The 24,450-nt window shown below is 46.6% G+C and overlaps 1 protein-coding gene across 1 annotated transcript in view; it reads left to right on the top strand.

Annotated features, from left to right (window-relative positions):
- The window catches only part of LOC132396981 (arrestin red cell-like), a 100,879-nt gene that overhangs the window by 31,885 nt on the left and 44,544 nt on the right, over positions 1–24,450 (top strand).

Here is a 24,450-nt window from a genome sequence, read left to right as displayed (position 1 = left end):
GTTAATAGGCTAATTGGTCACATGCGTGTAATTGGATGGTGCAGCCTCATTGGGCCAGAAGGCCTGTAACAGCGCTGGATCTTTAAATAAATGAAATAAAATTTGTTAGGATGTTCGATAGCGAGCCGAACCTCCTGGGAAAGAGGCGAGCGTGTCTTCCGTGTGATTGCATTCACATGCTGGGCGCAGGACAGTTCATCCGATGTGTGTAAAGCTGTGACGCTCTCCATCGCCCTCTGATCCGGATAATTTATCATCTTGTGTCATGTGAAACAATAAGTTTAAAAATAAACCCCACTCTACTGGACTTGAGCGGTTATCACTTCCAAACACACCCTGGGTTTAGATGTGACTGCAAAATGTTTGTGGTCTGGAAAGACACTCAGATCTCAGAGACTGAGAGATGTGTCTGCTTCACGAAGCAAGGTGGTCACCGTGTGGACTTCAACCTATGGATAAGTTAGCAGCCACAGAGTAAAGATGCAGGCATTGTTCTCTCAAAACCCTATTTCAGCCACATCTGCGGTATTAAATATAGTTCTGGTCGCACCACTATAGGAAGGATGTTGAGGTGTTGGGGAGAGTGCAGAGGAGGTTTACGAGGATGCTGCCTGCTTTAGAGGGCATGTGTTATCACAAGAGGCTGGATAAACTTTTCTCTGGAGTGCCTGAGGCTGAGGGGAGATCTGATGGAGGTTTACAAGACTATGAGATAGAGTGGGCGGAGAATATCTGTTTCCCAGGGTAGAAATGTCCAATACAAGAGGGGATGCATTGAAGGTGAGAGAGGGTAGGTTCAAGAGGGATGTGAGGGGTAAGTTTTTACTCAGAGTGCTGGATGCCTGGAATGTGCTGCCTGGAATGGTGGTAAAGGCAAATACATTAGAGGCTTTTAAGAGATGTTTGGATAGGAACGTGGATGTGAGGAAGATGGAGAGATATGGACATGGTGTAGGTATATGGATGTTTGATTTGTTTTTTTAGCTGGAATGGCACCACAGTGTGGGCTGAGGGGCCTGTTCCTGTGCTGTGCTTTCTACTTTATCTGTTCTAAATAACCATGATGTTGGCTGGTTTGTTTTTTTCAGCTTGCTAAACTTGTTTAGTTTGTCCTGGCCACTTGTTAAGTGAATGTTTCTTTTTCTCTCTGGACCTCTGTGTCTTATTGTTTGGAACAGATATGAGTCCAAGCACAGAGGAACATATTAGGGCATTTATCCCATCGGGTTTGCTCTGTCATGAGATGATGGTTGATTCTTTTTCCCCCTCCTCGATCCCACTCTCCTAACTTCTCCCCATAATCTTTGACACCCTGGCTAATCAAGAACCCATCAACCCTGGAGTGGTCTGGCTGTGGTGGAGGAAGTTATAAATATTTTTTTCACTCTTCACTATAGCAGCAGAATGCTAGAAGCTCGAGAGTATCGGGGGAAGACGTGAGAAGAAGGACTGTACATAGACCTTTCAACGTTCTAAAGGTTTCAGCATCATCCCCGACCCCAGAGTGTAATCCCATTCCATGTCCCATAAACGAGAGTGTGGGTGGAGTGGGCTTAATGGGTATATGATGGTCTGCACAGAGCTAGTGGGTTGTTGATGGTCATATAGTTTTACTGTACGTGTTCCAACACTGCCATACTAAAACATAATTGAAGGGGAGGGGGAATGAAGAGCAGTAATCAGAAAGTGGAGTGAATAAATAATTACTGATGGAGCCGGCAGTGACGAGGAGACTTTTCAGTTGACATGTAGTCCCCACGGGCGATCAGAGATCCCCAATGGTGTAGGTCAGCTCTCAGTAACCTTCATTTCCCAGAGATGTTTCTCTTCAGTGTCAGAGAGTCTGATATAAACACTGGCGCAGGGACATGGGAGGAAGCTGCTCTGTTATACTGGTTACACACAGTCAAGCCCGTATAAACTGTTTTGTCTCTGTCTCTCTTTGACTCTCACTCACACCCCCTCTGCCCCCTTCTAACCCCCCATGGGCCATAGGAGAAGGGGAAGGAGGAGGCAGGGACTTGTAGTCCACCCTCCTCTCCTAACAGATTCCTTCCTCTCCAGCCCTTTACCTTTCCCGCTCACCTGGCTTCACCCATCACCTTCTAGATATCCTCCTCCCCCACCCCCACCTCGTTTTCCTGGAGTCCTTCTCCCTTACTTTCTGGTCGTGAAGAAGGGTCTCAGCCCGAAATGTCCATAGCAGCTGCCTGACCTGTTGAGTTCCTCCTGGGTTTTGTGCGCATTGCCCTGGATTTCCAGAATCTCTTGTGTTTATCCGGTCTGCCTGCTCGATATCCATATCCTGGTTAAGAAGAAGGCAGTTAGGATCAAATGAGGTGCTGGAGGAGCATAGGAAATACAAGACCACCTTAATTCATCCATCCAGACCTCAGGCCATTCCTCACTCTCAGACCAGGATACACTTTGAGTGAGAAGTTCAGGGTGTCAGGGCCAGAGGTGAGGGATGGCCCGGTTCAGCTTGCTGTTCAGTGAGGGTTACTCATCTCTGCCTGAACTGAGGCTGCGGCCTACAACTGACTGAACACTGAATCAGCTGCAGCGTGTTCGACGGTCGTCTTCGTGGGTTTTGTTGGGTTTCTTAGTTTTGTGGCTGCCTGTAAGGAGACAAATTTCAAGGTTGTGTTCAGTATCTATATGTTGATGATAAATGTACTTTGAGCATTGTAGAGAGGAATCTAGAGGGCTAAAAGAAGACTTGAGCTTGATTCAGTAGACAAGGTGAAGGAGAATCCTTTTATAAATGTATTAAGAACAAAGGACAATATTGGTCCTCTTGGATGTCAACATGGTCATCTATGCCTGGAGCCAAAAGAGATCTTAATTGAACATCTTGTATTTGTCTTTGCTTGGGGTATAGATAAAGGCAGTGTCTACACTGTAATGTTCTATGATTCAATGTTATAACCCTCAGCTGTGGATCGAAGTTCAAAGTATGTATACGGTATTCAACCTTGACTCTGCTTTCAGACGGCCTCAAAACAAAAACCCCATGGAACCCACTCAGAGACCGCCACCCCCCACATAGGCACACATCATCAGACGTGCGACGGAAAAAAGGACAGATCACACAAACTGTGCAGGTAGATGAGACTAGGTAGCTGGCACAGACTAGATAGACCGAAGGGCCTGTGTTTCTGTGCTGCATTACTCTTTGACTGTAGAAGTGAGATTATGACACAGGAGTTTGCTCGCTGTCCTGAGGTGAAATGAGCTTTGTTAAATCCCCAGGGCTTGACGAGGTGTCCCCTTGGACCTCACAGGAGGATAGGAGGATAGGATAGGCAGGGCCCTGGCAGAGGTATTTAAAATGTCTTTAGGGACAAATGGACTAAGGACAGCCAGTGTTGATCATCGTTCAAGAAAGGCTCTGAGAATAAGCCAGGAAATTACAGGCCAGTGAGCCTGCCGCCATTTGCGGGTAAATGAATGGAATGTATTCTAAGATATAGGATGCACAAGTATTTGGAAAGACAGGTTGAAATGTGAAATATTTAAGGGGAAGTGGAGGGGGAGCTTCTTCACTTGGACGGTGGGGTGAGTGTAGAATGAGCTGCCGGTGGAAGCGGTGAGAGATGGATTAAAAGGCACCATTTAAGAGAGTTTGAGTAAGTGCACGGTTGGGAGGGCCATGGTCTGGGTGCAGGTAAATGGAACCAGGCAGAAAAAAGGGTCAGCAAAGGGTGGATGGGCTGAAGGGCTTGTTTCTGAGCTGTCATCCTCTGACTATGACCTTGTACCCTCCCAAATTGACTCCACCTCACCCCTGGCACTCCTCCTGTGCCTCTTATCCCACCCTCCCTCAGCAGTGCACCCTCGCCATATCCAGTATCCTTTGCTCCTGTCAGATTTACAAACTCGCTCTCCACTCCACGTTGACAAATAGTGTTCAGCTCCCTAGCTTTATACACGTGTGCCGAAGGCATTTGCACAGTACTGTATCTGCCTCCAGCACCACCCCTGTCAGCCCATTCCAGGCAGCCAGCACTCTCCCTGTTTTAAAAACCTTTTATCTTTCCCTTCTCACATGCTCTAGTATTGGACATTTTGATCCTGGGGGAAAAGATACTGGTTGTCTAACCTATCTATGGCTCTCCCAGTCTTATAACAGGCTCCCAACCTGGGGTCCCTCTTAACAGACTCCCCCCATTGACAGTCATGGCATAAAAAAGGTTGGGGAACCCTGTTCTGTTAGATCTCCTCTCAGTCTCTGCCACTCCAGATGGAACATTCCAAGTTTGTACTCAGCAGGTCGGGCAGTATCCGTTGCCCGACCTGCTGAGTTCATCCAGCTTTTGTACATGTTGACTTGACCACAGCATCTGCAGTGTACTTTGTGTTTACTATCCCAAGTTTGTGCAGCCTCTCCTTGTAGCACTTGCCCTCTAATCCTGGTGAAGCTCTTCTGCACCCTCTCCAAAACCTCCGTATCCTTCCTGCAATGGGATGACCAGACACAAATGTAACCCTCTAGATATGGCCTAACCATAGATTTATAAAGATGCAACATCACTTCTCAACTCTTGTCAATGTAGGAAGGCAAGTGTATCATGCACCTTTTAAACCACCCTATCAACCTTTGTAGCCACTTTCAGGAGCTAAGTACTTGCATTCCAACATCTCTGCTCATTGACACTGTTAGGAGTCCTGCCATTAACAGTATACTGTTTGACATTTGAACTCCCAAAGAGCTGCATGTCACATTTGGCCATGTTAAACTCCATCTCAAAGTCAAAGTAATCTTATTGTCAAAGCACTACCCTGAGATTAATTTTCTCGCATGTGTTTATAGGAAAACGCAAAAATACAATAGAACCAAAGATTGACAAACAACCAAAGTGCAAAAGTATATATAACAATGAGAACCTGAGTTGTAGAGTCCTTGAAAGTGAGTCCATTGGTTGTGGAATCCTTTCAGAGTTGAGGTGAGTGAAATTATCCAAACCTGTTTAGGAGCCTGATGGTTGAAGGGTAATGGCTGTTCCTGAACCTCGTGGTGTGGGGCCTAAGGCTCCTGTACCTCTTTCCTGATGGCAGCAGTGAGAAGAGAGCATGGCCTGAATGGTGTGGGTCCTTCATGATGGATGTTGCTTTCTTGTGACAATGCTCCTTGTAGATGTGCTCAATGTGGGGAGGACAACTCTGTTATTTCTCTGCCCATATCTGCACCTGATCCGACTGTATCTATTGCTACAAACACAAGAGACAAGATGCTGGTAATCCAGAGTAACACTCACAAAATGCCGGATGAACTCAGCAGGTCAGGGGACTAAACAGTCAACAATTCAGGGAGGGATCCATGATCCTGAGTCCTGAAGAAGGGTTTTGGCCTGAAATGTTGCCTGTTTATTCTCCTCCAAACCTGACGTGCTGAGTTCCTCCAGCATTTTGTCAGTGTCCTTTGTCAGTCTTCTATGGTGACCACATCACCACCAAATCGTATCATCTGCAAACTTACTAATTTATGCTTTGATCTGGAGGAAAGATTTTTGCATCGTGTACAAGAAATATGAGCTCGGCGGCTGAAAGGCAAATTATGGGTTAACCATTTGTGTGTAGGGAACAAACAGTCCTATGAAGACGTCAGAGCACTTTTAAAAAAACAAAATAACATTGTAAAGCAAAACATTTGAACATAAAATGCAGAAGGAAAATCGGTTGTGTAACTTCTCGCTTCCTCTAAAGACCCTTTAACCACTGCTGTTCAGTAGACATGTCCGAAAATCAACTTCTGAAAGCAAAGATGTCACAATCTCTGCAGAAATAGATGTTTCCTGGTAACCTCGAAGGAGGAATTTGCCAATGCTAACTCAGTTTATTTCTGCCTTACTTGCGGTCAGTGGCCACTGACTGTATGTTCATGAAGTTCTGCTGTAGCCCATCCACTTCGAAGTTGGATGTGTTCAGAGGTGCTCTCGTGTACACCAGTCCTGTAACACCAGGCTGTTTGAGTTACTGCTGCCTTCCTGTCAGCTCGAACCGAGTGCGACTGTTCTCCTCTGACCTCTCCCGTTAACAAGGCGTTTTCACCCCCAGAACTGCTGCTCACTGGATTTTTTTTTTAGGTTTTTTTTTTGGACCGTTCTCTGTGAACTCCAAAGATTGTGTGGGGAAAAAATCTCAGGAGATCAGCAGTTTGAGAAACTTGAACCACCCTGTTTGGTGCGGACAATCATTCCACGGTCAGAGTCACTTAGATCACGTTTCTTCCCCATTCTGAGGTTTGAAAAGCAAATGCACCTCTTGACCATCTCCTCAAGCTTTTCTGCATTGTTGCTGCCTCATGGTTGGCTGATTAGATATTTGCATTAACGAGCAGGTGCATCGGTGTACCTAATAAAGTGGCCACAATGTGTAGATGCTTTCTCGTAACCCCGAAGGAGGATTTTTGCCCCAAGAAATCTTTGCCAACACACGGAGTTACTCTGTGCCTTACTTAACTCCTTTCTTTATGTCCTAAGGCTCCTGCATTGGGAAGGAGCCGTGGGTCCCACACCACCAAGTTCAGGAACAGTTATTCCCTTACAAACCATCAGGCTCCTGAAAAAGGGTGGATAACTTCACTCACCTCTATACTAAACTGTTACCACAATGTAGGGGCTTACTTTCAGACAGTGGACAAGTGGTGTTCTCTGTATTATTTATTTACTATTATTATTTGTTTGGATGTCTGTCGGTCTTTGTGCGTATATTTCCATTGATTCTATTGTACTTCTTTGTTCTACTGTGAATGCCTGCAAGAAAATGAATCTCAAGGTAGTAGGTCCACCACCAAGCACATCTCCTCCCTTCCCCACTTTCTGCTTTCCACAGGGATCGTTCCCTATGCGACTCCCTTGTCTATTCATCCCTCCCCGCTGATCTCCCTCCCGGCTCACATCCTTGCAAGTGGACCAAGTGCTACACCTGTTCCTGCACCTCCTCCCTCACCACCATTCAGTGCCCTAAACAGCCCTCCCAGGTGAGGTGACACTTCACCGGTGAGTCTGTTGGGGTCAAATAGTGTGTCCAGTCTCCCGGTGTGGCCTCCAATGAGACACAATGTATGTTAGGAGACTGTTTCACCGAGCATCTGTGCTCCATCTGCCAAAAGAAGCAAGAGCTCCTCGTGGCCACACACTCTGCTTCCTCTTCGCATTCCCATTCTGATGTGTCTATCCATGGCCCCCTCTACTGTCAAGATGAGGTCACACTCAGGTTGGAGGAACAACACCTTATATACCGGCTGGGTAGCCTCCAACCCAAAAGCATGAAATCGGTTTCTTGAACTTCTGGTAATGTCCCCCCAACCATTTCCCATTCCCTTTCTCCCCCTCTCACCTTATCTCCTTGCCTCCCTCCAGAGCTCCTCCACTCTTCTTTATTCCATGCTCTTCTGTTTCCTCCTATCAGAATCCTCCATGTCTCTTTCACCGACTTCCCAGCTCTTTACTTCATGACTCCCCCTCCTGGTTTCACCTGTCGCCTTGTGTTTCTCTCTCCCTACCCCACCTTTTAAATCTATTCATCTTTTTCTCTCCAGTCCTGCCAAAAAGCAGGGCCAAAAGCGTTGAATGTACCTTTTTCCGTAGATGCTGCCCGGCCTGCGGAGTTCCTCCAGCATTTTGTGTGTCTCCCAAAGTAGTATATAGTGACAAAGACATATTGACTTACTGCCCATTTTGCCGCTGGTGTTTGGGGCCGCAAAGAAGATCCTCCATCTCTGTCTGTCCATACCATCACACTCAGATGTAGAAGGATTCTTTATTCTGTAACAATTTTGTTTACTAGTCTGGGTTGTTAGCCCTGAACCTGGTGGACTGGTGGACCAGCCTTAGTCTGGCCTTTGACCTGTTTGGCATGAGTGGCCCTATCAGAAGTCAAAGCATAACGCCCTGATTCACTGGGTCATTGAGGCACACAGGCCTTCAGACCACGACGAGGTTGTGGTCCTCTTGGAGGGACGTAGACGTATTCTGAGAACAAATTTATTTTCAACTTTGTAGCTGTGTGTGTCTCTCAATTCTAACAACTCTCCCTTCTCCTGGATTCTACCCCTCACCCACACACTCGGGAGCGTTACAGAGCTTCACAAAGTACAATGTAGAATAGAGCAATGCAGGAATGGGCCATTCAGCCACCTCGTTGTGCCAAATTAATTGAGCTAATGATGACTAACTCTTGCCTGCACACAGTCCGTACAAATTGCTGGAGGTACTCAGCAGGCCAGGCAGCATCTGGAAAAGAGTAAATAGTTGATGTTTTGGTCTGAAACTGTCATAAAAAAAAACCTTTTTGAAGCAGCAGAACCTTCTTTGGCCTCTGTTGGTCGGGGTTGACCGTGGATGTTGCATGCTAGGTACACAAGCCAGGCCAGAACAGTATGGAGAGCAAGCTGCTGCCCGTGTAGCAAACTTTCCCCCCAGGCATCTGATGAACCCAAAGGAACAGCAGAGACAGGTTTGGCACCTGTAGCTTCACAGGAGTCAACAGTCAGCATTGACCAAAATGTAGGATTGCCTTGGGCACCCTCGCTCCAGATTCTTCCCTTGGGAGCTTACTCCTAAAGCCTTGAGTTCAAAGCCTTCTATTTTCCTTCTCAGAGAGCTGCCAACCACAGCTGAGGAGCCTCGTCAGCCAGAAGAAGCCACTGTTTTTAAGGCCAGTAACCTGCCTTTGCCCCTTCTCCAGTCGGTAGAAACAGTTCCTTCAGGCTGGGTAGATAAACCACACGTGAAGGCCCGGAGCTGGACTTGGTTGTCAGAGGCTATTTGAGGTGCACGCATTGGGAGCATTTAATAGATAGTGGGAGCTTGTCCCCACTAACGCCTCCTTTGCCGCACCCCTCACCCCCCCCCCCCCACCCCGGCTATAACAATCATAAGGAACCGAGCATTACAAACATGTTGACATAGAGTTGAATTAAAGTAAATTAGACAAAGTTCAGAGTAAAACTTATAGTCAGAGTACATACTTGTCACCACTTACAACCTTGGGAGTCATGTGGGCACACTCAGCAGATATATAGAATAGTAACTGTAACAGGATCAATGAAAGATCAACCAGAGTGCAGAAAACAACAAACTGTGCAAATGCAAATATAAATAAATAGCAATAAATAATGAGAACATGAAATGACAAGATAAAGGGTCCTTCAAGTGAGATCATTGGTTGTGGGACACTCATCTATTGAGATGCTAATTATCCATTGTTGGTTAAGGGACATGTCAAAATAAACTTAAAGACCCTGGTCAGACCCCACTTGGAGTACGGTGCTCAGTTCTGGTCGCCTCACTATAGGAAGGATGTGGAAGCCATAGAAAGGGTGCAGAGGAGATTTACAAGGATGTTGCCTGAATTGGGGAGCATGCATTATGAAAACAGGTTGAATAAACTCGGCCTTTTCTCCTTAGAGTGACGGAGGATGAGAAGTGACCTGAAAGAGGTGTATAAGATGATGAGAGGCATTGATCATGTGGATAGTCAGAGGTTTTTGCCCAGGGCTGAAATGGCTGCCATAGGAGGGCCTAAGTTTAAGGTGCTGGGGAGTAGGTACAGAGAGAATATCAGGGGTATGTTCTTTATGCAGAGAGTGATGAGTGTGTGGAATGGGCTGCTGGCAACGGTGGTGGAGGTGAATACGATAGGGTCTTTTAAAAGACTTTTGGATAGGTACTTGGAGCTTACAAAAATAGAGGGCTGTGTGTAACCTTAGTAATTTCTAAGGTAGGGACATGTTCAGCACAACTATGTAGGCTGAAGGGTCTGTATTGAGCTGTAGGTTTTCTATAACGACGGATGGCTTGGTAACGTAACTGTTGAAGTAATGTTTGCATCAGCCGTAAGATCAGGGTTCAATTCCCGTCGCTGTCTGTAAGGAGTTCATACATTTTCTCTGTGACCGCCTGGGTTTCTTCTGGGTGCTCCTGTTTTCTCCCACGTTCCAAAGACGCATGGGTTAAGGTTGGTGAGTTGTGGGCCTGCAAGAGGATGCTGATATTTGCAGGCTGCTCCCAACACATTTTGGGACTGTGGTCACGACACAACCGCCACAGAGAAGTTTGTTTTGATGTTTTCTCGTGAGAAATAAGGCTAATCTTAAAGATAAGATCTCTTTAGTGCAATCAGAGAGAGGGAGCAAGAAACACACTCTGACATCATGGAAAGGTTTCTCATCTGGCTTTGAGTCTGCAGACAGTGGGGCAGGTGTTGCACCCTGAGGTGCAGGTCTCAGACTGTTGTACCTAATGGCAGCACCAAGGAGAAGACATTGCCCTGATAGTGGGAGTCCTTGATAACGGACGTCACCTTCCTGAGGCATCACCGCTTGTAGATGTCTTCTGGTGGGGAGAGCTGTACCCCTGATGAAACTCACCAAGTCCCACCACTCCCTGCAGCCTCTTGTGATCCTGGAGTCCCAAAAAGAACTGATTTCTTCTTGGAGATGAAATTAAAAAGATAATTTCCTGATGGTCATCAAGTACCTGTAACACCGCTGGCATTTAGGGCAGCAATGAAGGTCCTCCATCCCTGTCTGTCCTTGGCCATCTTCTCTATTGTGCCCCAGGTGTGGTTCAGGGTTCTCATTTCTGCCTCTATTGTACAGAGCCAAGTTGTCTCTGGTCTCCCGCATATCCTCCACCCTTCAGAGGTTCCTGACCGTGGGGGATTGTTTATTGAGAGCCTCATGCCCTCCCACCTGCATCAAAAGGTGGTCGTAGTTTTCCTTTGGAAGTTTGTACTGATTTTTATCTCTGGAATGGGAATTCAAGTTACTTCCTAGAATTGATTGCCCTATTTGAGTTGGGAAATGGGAAACAGTTTAAAGGCATCTACATCAATACAGGCTAGAGTTATTGTAGGCCGAGATCAGTAAGGACAATGCATTTCCCATCGGTGAATGTGATTGGGTTTGCCATGGAAACCAAATGGTGTCTCTCCCTCTCCCCCCCCCCCCCCCCAATTCCATTCTTGAACTTAAATTCCAAATAGTTTTAAATCATCACCTTCCTTGTTGGGACTTGAACTTGAAAACGTTAATCTGGTACCTTGCCACTGTACTGCCATGCTGCTCTTGCCAGCATTTATGGCCCTGTCCAGAATTGGGAATGAGAGGCAGTTTAAGAGCATCTGTGTTGGTACAAGGTCTGGAATTGCTTGTAGGCCGAGATTAGTAAAGGCAACAGATTTCCCATCGCTGAATGTGATTTGGTCATTCTCCTGACTGTTGCCATGGAGACCAGCTGGTCACCCATTGTGAGCATAAATTCCATTTTAAGGTTTTAATCACCACCCTCCTTGGTGGAATTTTAACTTTAAAATGTTAGTCATGGTAACATAACCACCGTGCTGCCACGGTACCCCAGCCAGCTCAGATAGAAAAACGACCCGACATTCCGCTCGGATTTGGGTTTGGACTGCTGTGGAAGGATGCCGGGATTCAGTCTTGCAACTGGGTGGATTTGAGAACATCCGGAATTATCCCTGAATGTCCTCAGGTTCCAGTGTGGTCAAGGTGACCACCAAGTGATCTATATTCCGGCATCTGGGTTTCCCAGGGCAAAGTTCTCCCTCCCCAACCACCTGCCCTCTGGGCAAAGGATGAGTTTTATTTTTAAAGAGATTAGCTTTATTTATAATCACAAGGGATTCTGCGGATGCTGGACAGGGCCATAAATGCTGGCAAGAGCAGCGTGGCAGTACAGTGGCAAGGTACCAGATTAACGTTTTTCAAGTTCAAGTCCCAACAAGGAAGGTGATGATTTAAAACTATTTGGAATTTAAGTTCAAGAATGGAATTTGGGGGGGGGGGAGGGGGTGAGAGACACCATTTGGTTTCCATGGCAAACCCAATCATATTCACCGATGGGAAATGCATTGTCCTTACTGATCTCGGCCTACAATAACTCTAACCTGTATTGATGTAGATGCCTTTAAACTGTTACACACACACACACACACACACACACACCTCCCCCCCCCCCCCACCACCCCCCACCCCCGCTGGAGGAATTCAGCAGGTCAGCCAGCGTCTGTGGGAATGAATAAACAGTCGACGTCTCCTTCGGGACAAGAAAGGAAGGGGGGAAGATGGCAAAATAAAAAGGTTGGGGGGGCATGACGGGAAGGAGATTTAGCTAGCAGGTGATAGGCAAAGGCAGGTGGGTGGAAAACGTCACGGGCTGGAGATAAAGGAATCTGGTAGGAGAGGAGAGTGGACCAGAGAAGAAGGAGGGGCACCAAGTGTTGGGGTTCAGAGTTTATTTCTGATTCTGTCTGTAGGGAGATTGTACGTCGTTCCCATGAGTGCTCGAGTTTTCCTCCACAGTCCAAAGATGTACAGGCTGGTAGGTTAAAAGGTCATTGTAACTTCACCTGTGATTGGATTAGGGTTAAGTAGGTGGGTAGCTGGTTAGCACAGCTCATTGGGCTGGAGGGGCCTGTTCTTGTCTTTAAGTAAATAAATACATCTATCAAGACAGTAAAAAAGGAAAAGAGTGCAGAATAAAGTGTTACAGAGAAAATTCAGTTAGACAAATCAGGAGCAAGGGCCATGATGAGACAGACTGGGCAATCAAGAGCTCTGATTTATTATTTGGGGTCTATTCAATAGTCTAATAGCAAGAGGATAGAAGCTGCCCTTGAGCCTAGTGGTAGGTGCCTCCAGGCTGTCGTATCTTCTGCCTTTTGGGACAGGAGAGAAGGGAGACCGTCTGGATGGATGTGGTCTTTGATTATGCCCATTGTCTACACTTCTCAATGCCTCAGTAAAACAGAGTCCACGTGGGAAGACTGGTTTCTGTGCTGTGTTGAGCTGCGTCCACAACTCTCTGTTGTGTCTTGAGCTGGACAATTCCATATTGGCTCTCTTACTAGGACTGTGGATTGGTGGGTGATGGAGGAATGTCCTTTTTGTGATGGGAGGACCCAAGTTGTCTGGAATATACATGAAAGATTCGGATGTTCGGTATGGTCAGTGAATTTGCAGATGATACGAAGACCTTAAAAAGGCAATACAGGGAGAAAAAATGAGGTACGAACGCAAGCTAGCCAGGAATATAAAGGAAGATAGCAAAAGCTTTTTTAGGTATGTGAAGAGAAAGAAGATAGTTAAGAACAATGTTGGCCCCTTGAAGAATGAATTGGGTGAAATTGTTATGGGAAATAGAAATGACAGAAGAATTTAATAAGTACTTTAGATCTGTCTTCACTAGGGAAGACACAAGCAATCTCCCAGATGCATGGATGGGTCAAGGACAAAGGTAACAGAGGAAATGAAACAGATTGACATTAGGAAGGAAACGGTGATGAGCAGACTGATGGGACTGAAGGCTGACAAATCCCCAGGTCCAGATGGTCTGCATCCTAGGGTACTAAAGGAGGTGGCTCTGGAAATTGCGGATGCATTGGTAATCATTTTCCAATGTTCCTTAGATTCAGGATCAGTTCCTGAGGATTGGAGAATGGCTAGTGTTATCCCACTTTTTAAGAAAGGAGGGAGGGAGAAAACAGAGAACTATTGTCCTGTCAGCCTAACATCAGTAGTGGAGAAGATGCTAGAGTCCATTATTAAAGATGAAATAGTGGCATATCTAGATAGCAGTGATAGGATTGGGCCGAGCCAGCATGGATTTACCAAGGGTAAATCATGCTTGACTAATCTATTGGAGTTTTTCGAGGATATAACCAGGAAGTTAGACGGGGGAGATCCAGTGGATGTAGTGTACCTTGATTTTCAGAAGGCATTTGATAAGGTTCCACATAGGAGATTGGTGGGTAAAATCAGAGCTCATGGCATTGGGGGGAAGATATTGACATGGATAGAAAACTGGTTGGCAGATAGAAAGCAAAGGGTAACGGTGAATGGATGTTTCTCGGAATGGCAGGTGGTGACTAGTGGGGTGCCACAGGGCTCAGTATTGGGACCACAGCTGTTTATGATTTACATCAACGATTTAGATGAAGGCATTGAGAATAACATCAGCAAGTTTGCTGATGATACTAAGCTGGGTGGCAGTGTGACATGTGATGAGGATGTTAGGAGAATTCAGGGTGACTTGGATAGGCTGGGTGAGTGGGCAGATACTTGGCAGATGACGTTTAATGTGAATAAGTGTGAGGTTATCCACTTTGGGAGTAAGAACAGGAAGGCAGATTATTATCTGAACGGTGTAGAGTTAGGTAAGGGAGAAATACAAAGAGATCTAGGAGTCCTTGTTCATCAGTCACTGAAGGTGAATGAGCAAGTGCAGCAGGCAGTGAAGAAGGCTTATGGAATGTTGGCCTTTATTACAAAGGGAATTGAGTACAAGAGCAAGGAAATCCTTTTGTATTTGTACAGGGCCCTACACACCTGGAGTATTGTGTACAGTTTTGGTCTCCAGGGTTAAGGAAGGACATCCTGGCTGTAGAGGAAGTGCAGCGTAGATTCATGAGGTTAATTCCTGGGATGTCTGGACTGTCTTACGCAGAGAGGTTAGAGAGACTGGGCTTGTACACGCTGGAATTAAGGAGATTGAGAGGGGATCTGATTGCAACATATAAGATTATTAAGGGATTGGACAAGATAGAGGCAGGAAGTATGTTCCAGATGCTGGGAGAGTCCAGTACCAGAGGGCATGGTTTGAGAATAAGGGGTAGGTCGTTTAGGACAGAGTTAAGGAAAAACTTCTTCTCCCAGAGAGTTGTGGGGGTCTGGAATGCACTGCCTCGGAAGGTAGTGGAGGCCTATTCTCTGGATGCTTTCAAGAAGGAGCTAGATAGGTATCTTATGGATAGGGGAATCAAGGGATATGGGGACAAGGCAGGAACTGGGTATTGATAGTAGATGCTCAGCCATGATCTCAGAATGGCGGTTCAGGCTCGAAGGGCCGAATGGTCTACTTCTGCACCTATTGTCTATTGACCAGTGTATTGTTGATCGTTTGGAGGAGAGTCTTGGTGAATTGCCCAGGGATACAAGGTGAGCAACCAAGTGGTCCAAAGAAGGCACAGCAGCACCTCCACGTTCTCAGAAGTTTGCGCAGATATGGGTTGATATTTAAAACTTTGGCAAACTTAGACACACAGAAGACCTACAGCACAGTACAGCCCACAAGCTGTGCCAAACGTGCTTACCTGAGAAATAACCTAGGGTTACCCATCGTCTATTTTTTCTCTCCATATACCTGTCCAGGAGTCTCTTAAAAGACCCTATCATATCTGCTTCCACCACCGTTGTTAGCAGCCCATTCCACGCAGTCAGCACTCTCTGCATAATAAAAACACCAACAACAACTTACCCTTGACATCTCCTCTGTACCTACTTCCAAGCACCTTAAAACTGTGCCCTCTCACGCTAGCCATTTCAGCCCTGGGAAAAAGCCTCTGATTGTCCATACGATCAATGCCTCTCATCTTATACACCTATATTATACATCTCTCATTCTCCGCCGCTCCAAGGAGAAGAGGCCAAATTCACTCAACCTATTCTCATAAGGCATGCTCCCCAATCCAGGCAACATCCTTGTAAATCTCCTCTGCACCTTTTCCATGGTTTCCACATCCTTCCTGTAGTGAGGCGACCAGAACTGAGCACTGGACTCCAAGTAGGGTCTGGCCAGGGTCCTATTTAGCTGCAACATTACCTCTCGGCCCTAAACCCGATGAAGGCCAAAACACCATACGCCTCCTTAACCACACAGTCAACCTGTGCAGCAGCTTTGAGTGTCCTATGGGCTCAGACCCCAAGATCCCTCTTCTGTCGTTGCTCACTGAAGTATCCTGACTGGTTGCATTAGAGCCTGGTGTGGAAACACCATCTCAAGGGCAGAGAAGCAGACAAAATGTGGTGTATACGGCCCAGTCTATCACAGGAAAAGCCCTCCTCACCACGTGTATAAGAAGCACTACCACAAGAAAGCAGCATCCATCATCAAAGATCTCCACTGTCCAGTGGTCTGTCGTCCAGTGTAGTTTTCTCTGTGTTGTTTTTTTTACGTAGTTCAGTCTACTTTTTGTACTGTGTCATGTAACACCATGGTCCTGAAAAAACGTGTCTCATTTTTACTATGCACTGTACCAGCAGTTATAGTCGAAATGACTATAAAAGTGACTTGGCTTGAAAGGAGGTCCAGGAGCCTCAGGACCCACACCACCAGATTCAGGAACAGTTAATACCTCTCAACAGTCAAATCCTGAACCAGCGTAGATGACTTCCCTCACCTCAAATCTGAACTGATTGCCCAACCTGCAGATTCACTTTCAAGAACCCTGCAGACTGGGTAGCTTAGTGGTTAGCACACTGTTTTACAGCACCAGCAGCCTGGGTTCAATTCCCACTGCTGCCTGTGAGGAGTTTGTACATTCTCCCCCATGACTGCGTGTGTTTCCTCCGGGTGCTCCGGTTTTCTAGTTGTAAGTTGTCCCATGGTGAGGCCAGGATTAAATCGGGGTTTCCTAGGCAGATGGGTCAAAGGCCTGCAAGGTTGTATCTTGATAAATAAACCCATGTCTCGGTATCATTTATTTCTTGTATTAATTAACACATTTGTCTTTTGCACATTGGTTGTTTGTCAATCTGTGTGTGGTTTTTCATTGATTCTATTGTATTTCTCTGTACTACTAGGAGTGCCTCCAAGTAAGTGAATCTCAGGGTTGTAAATGGTGGCATTTTACGTATTTTCATCATAATAAGTTTACCTAGTACAATGACATGGACCTTGAGACCTTGCAAACTACCTTATCATGGTCCTTGCTCATTGTCTGCACCATCCTTTCTCTGTAACTATAATGCTTTATTCTGCAATCTGTTATCATTTTCCCTCGTAATAAGTCGGTAAGTGATCTGGCACCCAGAGCAAACATTTTCTGTGTACCTTAGAAAGCGTGACAGTGTTAAACCAATTGTGGTCAGTGTGGACTTGATGGGCCAGCTGGCCTGTTTCCAAACTGTGCAACTCCCTGCACCTTGCACTCTCCCTGGGAAGTTTTCCTGTTGTCCTGTCAGAGCCCCTTTCTTCCTCAGCAGGTCAGACAATCCTTCACCAGCCGAGTATCACTGATACATCAAAAGCCCTGCCATCGCCTTGGGCTTTTACAGCACAGAGTTGTCTTCAGAGATCAAAAAATCTTTGTCCATGACTTGGTCATGTGTTTCCAATTCGATGTCTTTTTCAGATATGAAAATATTGGCAAACTGACCTCATTCTTGTCTTTCTCATGGTTATGCTCAGAGTGAATTTTCATGACTTTCCTCATATGGTAACCGTATGTTTAAGGTGACTGGAGGAAAGTATAGGGGAATGTCAGAGGGTGGTGGTCGAGGCAAATATGTTAGGGGCATTTAAGAGATTCATCAATCAGCATGATTGTCCCTGGCAACTTTTTCTACAGAAATAGGTTGCCATTGCCTTCTGGGCAGTGTCTTTACAAGACGGGTGACCCCAGCCATTATCAACACTCTTCAGAGCCTGTCTGCCTGGTGTCAGTGGTTGCATAACCAGGACGTGATCTGCACCGGCTGCCCGTACCACCATCCACCACCTGCTCCCATGGCTTCACGTGATCCTGAATTGGGGGTGAGTGGGGATAAGTGGGTACTACACCTCGCCCAAGGATAACCTGCAGGCTAGCGGAGGGAAGGAGCGCCTTACACCTCCTTTTGTAGAGATGCATCTCCTCCCCACCTCCCGGTATAAATCTGGTGAACCTTCTTTGAACTCTCTCTATGGCAAGAATGTCTTTCCTCAGATTAGGGGACCAAAACTGCACAAAATGCTCCTGGTGTAGTCTCACAAAGGCCTTGTACAACTGCAGTAGAACCTCCCTGCTCCTGTACTCAAATCCTTTTGCTATGAATGCCAACATACCATTTGCCTTTTTCACCGCCTGCTGTATCTGCATGTCCACCTTCAATGACTGGTGTACAATGACACCCAGGTCTCGTTGCACCTCCCCTTTTCCTAATCGGCCACCGTTCAGATAATAATCTGTTTTCCTGTTCTTGCAACCAAAGTGGATAACATCACATTTATCCACATTAAATTGCATCTGCCATGAATTTGTCCACTCATCTAACCTATCCAAGTCACCCTGCATTCTCTTAGCATCCTCCTCACAGCTAACACCGCCGCCCAGCTTCATGTCATCCGCAAACTTGGAGATGCTGCATTTAATTCCCTCATCTAGATCATTAATATATATTGTAAACAACTGGGGTCCCAGCACTGAGCCTTGCGGTACCCCACTAGTCACTGAAATGTAAGTTCATAAAAAGTAAATTTTGTGCTTAATTGTTTGCTTTCTTTCACATAAATTTCATAGATAATTTTTTTGTTCTGTATCTCAGATTTTTGTAAAAACTATTTTTCAGTACGTGAAACTGCTATTAAGCAGGGGTTTTCTGTACAATTTGATTTGGAAAACTACGAACACAGATGTTTCGGCATCTGGAAGAAAAACTGAAATGTCTCTCTGTCAGTGTCTCTGCCTCCCCCTCCACAGACGCCTGACCTGCTGAGTTCCACCAGCAGTGCTTTGGATATCCAGCTTCCGCAGTCACTTATATTTTAATCCCAGCGCCCTCTGCTGGTCTCCTGCAGACTGCAACCAACTAACCCCTCCAGGACCCAGACTTGATTATGTTTAATCTATTTCAGTGTACACATGCCTTTTACTCGCCTGCTTTGTGCCTCAAACACCACACGGCAAAGGGGTACAATGCAAAGAGCAGATGCTTAAGCCTCTTGAGGCGAAAATGAGTTGCGATCGGATTATTATGGTCGTGTGTACTGAGATACAGTGAACTTGCATACTGCTCATACAGATCTGACCATTACCCAGTGCATGGAACTGTCCATCGTGTACGGTGATGACAGGGAATGTGTGTGGGAGAGTTTTTAAAACAGAGAAGCCGTGGCACTGAGGTAGTTCCACTCTCTCGACCTCAGAAGTCCGGATCCAGTGGTACAAGCAAGCGTCACAAACTAGGAACTTGGCCGCAGTGGGTGACCATGACGTCCTCTGTGCCTTGTCCACGGAGCATTGCCGTACCACATTCCTGGCCGTTGGAGCTCACTGTAGATCTCATCTGCCCAGTCGTCCCTACCTCACGGGGGTATGAGGCCCGCCGGCTGCCCTCACCTGGTTTAGCTCACCTGACGAAGCAGTGTACTGGGGGGGGGGGGGGGGTGTGGCCGCTGTTGTTTTGGGTGTCACTCTTCATCAGAAAGGAGGGGGCAGAAATGAGAATAAGACGGTTTTAGGAGGGGAAAGGAGCACAAGCTGGTAGGTAATAGATTGTACTCCTACTTAGCAGCTTGTACTCCTCCCACCTCTTGTTCTGGCTTCTGCCCCCTTCTTTCCAGTCTTCGTGAAGGATCTCTGCCCGAAATGTCAACTCTTTACTCCCTTCCGTAGATGCTGCCTGACCTGGTGAGGCCTTGCCAGCATTTTGTATGTGGTTTGCTGGTGTGCTGCCTTCATATGCTTGCTTCTCTGAGATGCTCTCTCTCAGGAACCTAAGGCTGCTCATCCTTTCCATTGCAATATTAGACCATAAGATATAGGATCAGAATTAGGCTTTTTGTCCCATTGAGTTTGCTCTGCCATACATTACTGATTCATTTCCCTTTCAGCCCCAATCTCCTCCCTTCTCCCTGTATCCCTTCATTCCCTGACTAATCAACCTCTGCCTTAAATATACCCAATGACTTTGGCTCCACAGCTGCCTGTGGCAATGAATTCCACAGACTGACCACTCTCTGGCTAAAGAAATGCCTCCTCATTTCTGTTCTAAGTGGGCATCCCTCTATTCCGAGACTGTGTCCTCTGGCCTTAGACTCTCCCACCATCCTCTCCACATCCACTCTATCAAGGCCTTTCAACATTCGATAGTTTTTAATGAGATCCTCCCTCATTCTTCTGAAGTCCTATGAGAGCGGGCCCAGAGCCACCGAACGCTCCTCATATGCTAAGTCTCTCAATCCCAGGGTAATTTTTCTGAACCTCCTTCGAGCCCCCTCCAGTGTCAACACATCCTTGGTGTGTTTTTGCCCAAGTTCCTCTTTGTAAATGAGGAACAAGAACTTGGAGGCTACGTCGTACCCCTCGGTACTTTGCAGGACGTGGTGTAAACATAGTGGAACTTCAGCCTTGCAGCCAGAATGAAAGACACACATCTCTACTCAGTGCGGAGAAGTTCTCGAACCTTCTGTTTGTTCAAGGTTGCAACGGGACATTGATAGGATGCTCAGCTGAGAAGTGGCAGATGCTGCTCAGTCTGGGAAAGTGATGAACAAGCCTGATGGAATTTTTTGGAGGAAGTGATAAAATAAATTGAAAGTAGAGCGGTGGATGTGGGTTTTAGTAAGGAATACGGTAGGCATATTCAGAAAGTCAGGAGGCATGGGTTCCAGGGAAACTTGACTGCATGGATTCAGATTTGGCTTGCCCACAGAAGGCAAAGGTTGGTAGTAGATGGGGCATGTTCTGCCTGGAAGTCAGTGACCAGTGGTGTACCCCGGGGATCAATTCTTGGACCCCTGCTCTTTGTGACTTCTCTTAGTGACTTGGATGTGGAAGTGGAAGGATGGGTTAGAATGTTTGCAGATGACACAAAGGTTGATGGACAGCGTAGAAGGTTGTTGTAGGTTACAGCAGGACATTGACAGGATGCAGAGCTGGGCTGAGAAGTGGCAGATGGAGTTCAGTCCAGAAAAGTGTGAAGTGGTACACTTTAGAAGGTCGAATTTGCAGGGTCCTTAACAGTGTGGAGGAACAGAGGGAGCTTGGGGTCCGCATCCATAGGTTGTTCATAGTTGGCATGTAAATTGGTAGGGTGGTTAAGAAGGTGTATGGTGTGATGGTCTTCGTTAGTCAGCAGATTGAGTTCAAGAGCTGTGAGGTAATGTTGCAGCTCCATAAAGCCTTGGTTAGATCACACTTGGAATTTTGTGTTCAGTTCTGGTCCCCTCATTATAGGAAGGATGTTGCAACTTTAGGGAGGGTGGAGAAGAAATTCACCAGGAAACTGCCTGGGTTAGAGAACTCGTCTTATGAGGAAAGGTTGAGTGGGCTGGGGCTTTCCTCTTTGGCGTGGAGGAGGATGAGAAGTTACTTGGTAGAGGTGTGTAGGATGATGAGACACATACATTGAGCAGCCCGGGACTCTTTCCCCAGGGTGGAAATGACTCATGTGAGGGCAGCAAAATGTTCAGATGATTAGAGGGAAGTATTGGGGGAGGTGGAATATCAGAGGTAGTTGTTGTTTACATACAGAGTAGTGAATGCATGTAACGTGCCGCCAGGAGTGGTGGTAGAGGCAGATACGTTAGGGGCATTTTCGAGACTCTTAGATAGGCACATGGGTGAAAGAAAAATGGAGGAATATGAGGAAGGGAAGGATTAGGTGGAACTTGGAGTATGTTAAGAGGTCAGCACATCATGATGGGCTGAAGGGCTGACAATGTGGAGTACTTGCTCAGAATTGAGGGGAAGACACGGCATATTCTGAGAGAGGGGATACTGCTTTCTGGGGACCGAATGGCCCTGCCTTGCTGTTGAATATTCGCGCTGGAGCTGGGCAATGATGCAGGGGTCATTATGTGCAATTAGAATGCTGTTCCCTTAATGGATTACATTCCCAACAGAAGCCTTTCTCCTTCAGCCCAATTACTTAAAATTCACAACTGTGTCGATGAAAGCAATGGCAGGTATATCAGCTTGAGTTGAAACAGGTCAGTGACTAAGTGCCATTAACCTGGCAGAATGGAAGCTTTCCGGCAGTAGATCCTGCTGCATAGAGCTGGAAAGTTGTATTTCACCTGATCTTTTGAGTCTGTGTATGGGAACCCCATAGCCAATGTCTCCTCCTCGCTGACAATCAGCACGGGTGCACCTCAAGGACATGTGCTTAGCCTTCTGCTGTGCTCTCTCTGTGTGGCCAGGCACCGCTCAAACGCCACCTATAAATCCGCTGGTGATGCCCCACCGCTGCTGGCTGAATCTCAGACGGTGACGAGGGTACACGAGTCAGACGGAAAGGCTGGTTGAGTGGTGTCGCAGGGGCATCCTCGCTCGTGATGTCAGCAAGGTGAATGAATTGTTGGTGGACTTCAGGAAACAGCAAGTCAGAGGAATGTGCACCAGTCCTCACTGAGGGATTGGCAGTGGAAGTGGTGAGCGGTTTTCAAGTTCCCGGCTATCAGCATCTCTGAAGATCGATCCTGGGCCCAACACATAGAAGCAATCGTGAAGAGGGCTCTATAGTGGCTTAACTTCTTTAGAAGTTTGAGGAAATTTGGTATGTCACCAAAGATTCTGGCATATTTCTATAGGTATAGGGTATACTGTTTAATCTTTGATTTGCGTCATAAATGCAGCTTATTATTTGATAATTTATCTGTGGTAATTGTGTCTGTGAGTTACTGTTCTGTGCAAAAGTCTCGGGTGCCTAAGGCTATTGCACAGTACTGTAGTAATTTTATGTATTGCACTCTACTGTTGCTGCAAAAACAAACAAATTTCATGACATCTGTGAGTGATGATAAACCCGATTCTGATCTGGGGCTCTATTGTGGATCGAGAGTGGGAAGGGGGCAGGGAGAGGAGAATCATGGTTAGGAAAAGGGGAAGGAGAGGAAGTACCAGAGAGACATTCTGTAATGATCAACATTCCAATTGTTTGGAATCAAATGGCCTTGCCTGGTGTCTCAGGACTGGGTATGTCTGCACCCACACCACCCCGCCTGGCACTCCTCCTCTGCCACCTGCCCCATACCCCTCCTGCAGCGCTCCACCCTCACCATTCCCAACATCCTTTGCTCCTTCCAGATTTACAAACTCACTCTCTGCTCCACGGTGACAAATGTAGTACTGTGTAAAAGTCTTAGGCACATGTGTGTAATTTGATTAGACATTTGTTCATTCAAATAATTGTCTGTGGATTATATGTGAATAGTATGCAGCATCACGTTGCCACGTGACACCTGCACGGCTCGCTTGAAGTAAGCAGAAGTTAGACTGGCATTTCAGACTGCATTCGTTTAATGTTTTGAGCTCACAAAACACAGCCCTTTCAGCTGGTAGAGGTGGGGGCTTGGCAAAGCGTGATCCAAGGAGTTAAAGTCAACGTGGAGTTTATTGTCATTTCTACAAGTCCAGGTACGCACAGGGACAATGAAAACCATAATGACAGCAGCCACACAGGAGCATGGTACCAGATGAGTGGCATTCACAAATTAAGCACATGTTCAATACCCCTTCACCAAGAGAAAAACAACTCCAGCAAAAGAAGTTCATAGGGCTGCTGTACAGAGTTAGTGATCGGGGTTGTGCTGGTTGGTTCAAGAACCGAACGGTTGAAGGGAAGAGCTGTTCTTCATTTATTTATCTATCCCTCCCTCTCCCCATGACTTAGTTTTGGAATTGGTTCATTATGGTTGCGTGTACCGAGTTACAGCCTGTCTTGCATACTGTCAGATCATTCCACAATGCACTGAGATAGCAAGGTAAAACAATACCAATGCAGAATAAAGTGTAACAGCTACAGGCGAGGTGAAGTGTGGGTAGACAATACGGTGCAAGATCATAATGAGGTGGATTGTGAGGCCAAGAGTCTGATAACAGCGGGATGGAAGCTGTCCTTGAGCCTGGGGGTAGGTGCTTTCAGGCTTTTGTAGCATTTGCACGATAGGAGAAGGGAGGAGAGAGAATGTCTGGGGTGGGTGGGGTCAGATTATGCTGGCCTCTTTACCATGGTGGCAGTGCCCAGGCCTGAGAGCGTATCAAAGTGGCCAAATTGCAGGTCTGCTGTAGAGCGAGGCACGGTGGCAGGGCCCGGGTCCGAGAGCGAGGAATGACCGGAGGTTTGGTTGATCTGAGCACTGGGCCAGATTGAAAAGGTCAAGGTGTCGGGCCAGTTCAGCTCACTGCTCCTCAAGGTTCACTCATCTCTGCACTGAACAGAGGCCGTGGCCTGTAACTAATGGGCTCCTGGATTGTCTGTGACTGGCTTCGTAGCTGTGAACCCAGTTCCATGAACTACAGTTCTGAATGTTATTTGCTTATTTTTATTGTTTGCACTTTTTTTTCCCCCTGCACACTGGGTGCTTGACAGTCTTCAAGTTTTAATGCTTAATTGTGCTTTTTGTTAAGTGACAGCCTGTAAGAAAGACAAATCTCAGGGTTGTATATCGCATGCGTACTTTGATGTGTAGACAGTGTAGATGGAGCGGAGGCTTGTTCCTGTGATGTGCTGAGATGCGTCTCAGGCTGAGTTCTGCTCCCACGCCTCGGTCTCATGATTTGCCAGGACAACGGGCAGTGGTCAGGAGGAGAGCTTCTCACCCCTGAAGTCTCATAACACAGCCCATGGGGTCCAATTTGACGTCGGAGATCCCACTAAGCCTCCTCCGCAGCACTGCATCATGACCTCTGGTGGGTCCAGCCTGCTGGTGGAACGGGACCCAC

The sequence above is a fragment of the Hypanus sabinus genome, chromosome 7 (assembly GCF_030144855.1).
Source record: "Hypanus sabinus isolate sHypSab1 chromosome 7, sHypSab1.hap1, whole genome shotgun sequence".
NCBI lineage: Eukaryota > Metazoa > Chordata > Chondrichthyes > Myliobatiformes > Dasyatidae > Hypanus > Hypanus sabinus.
This window is presented reverse-complemented; position numbering and strand designations above follow the sequence as displayed.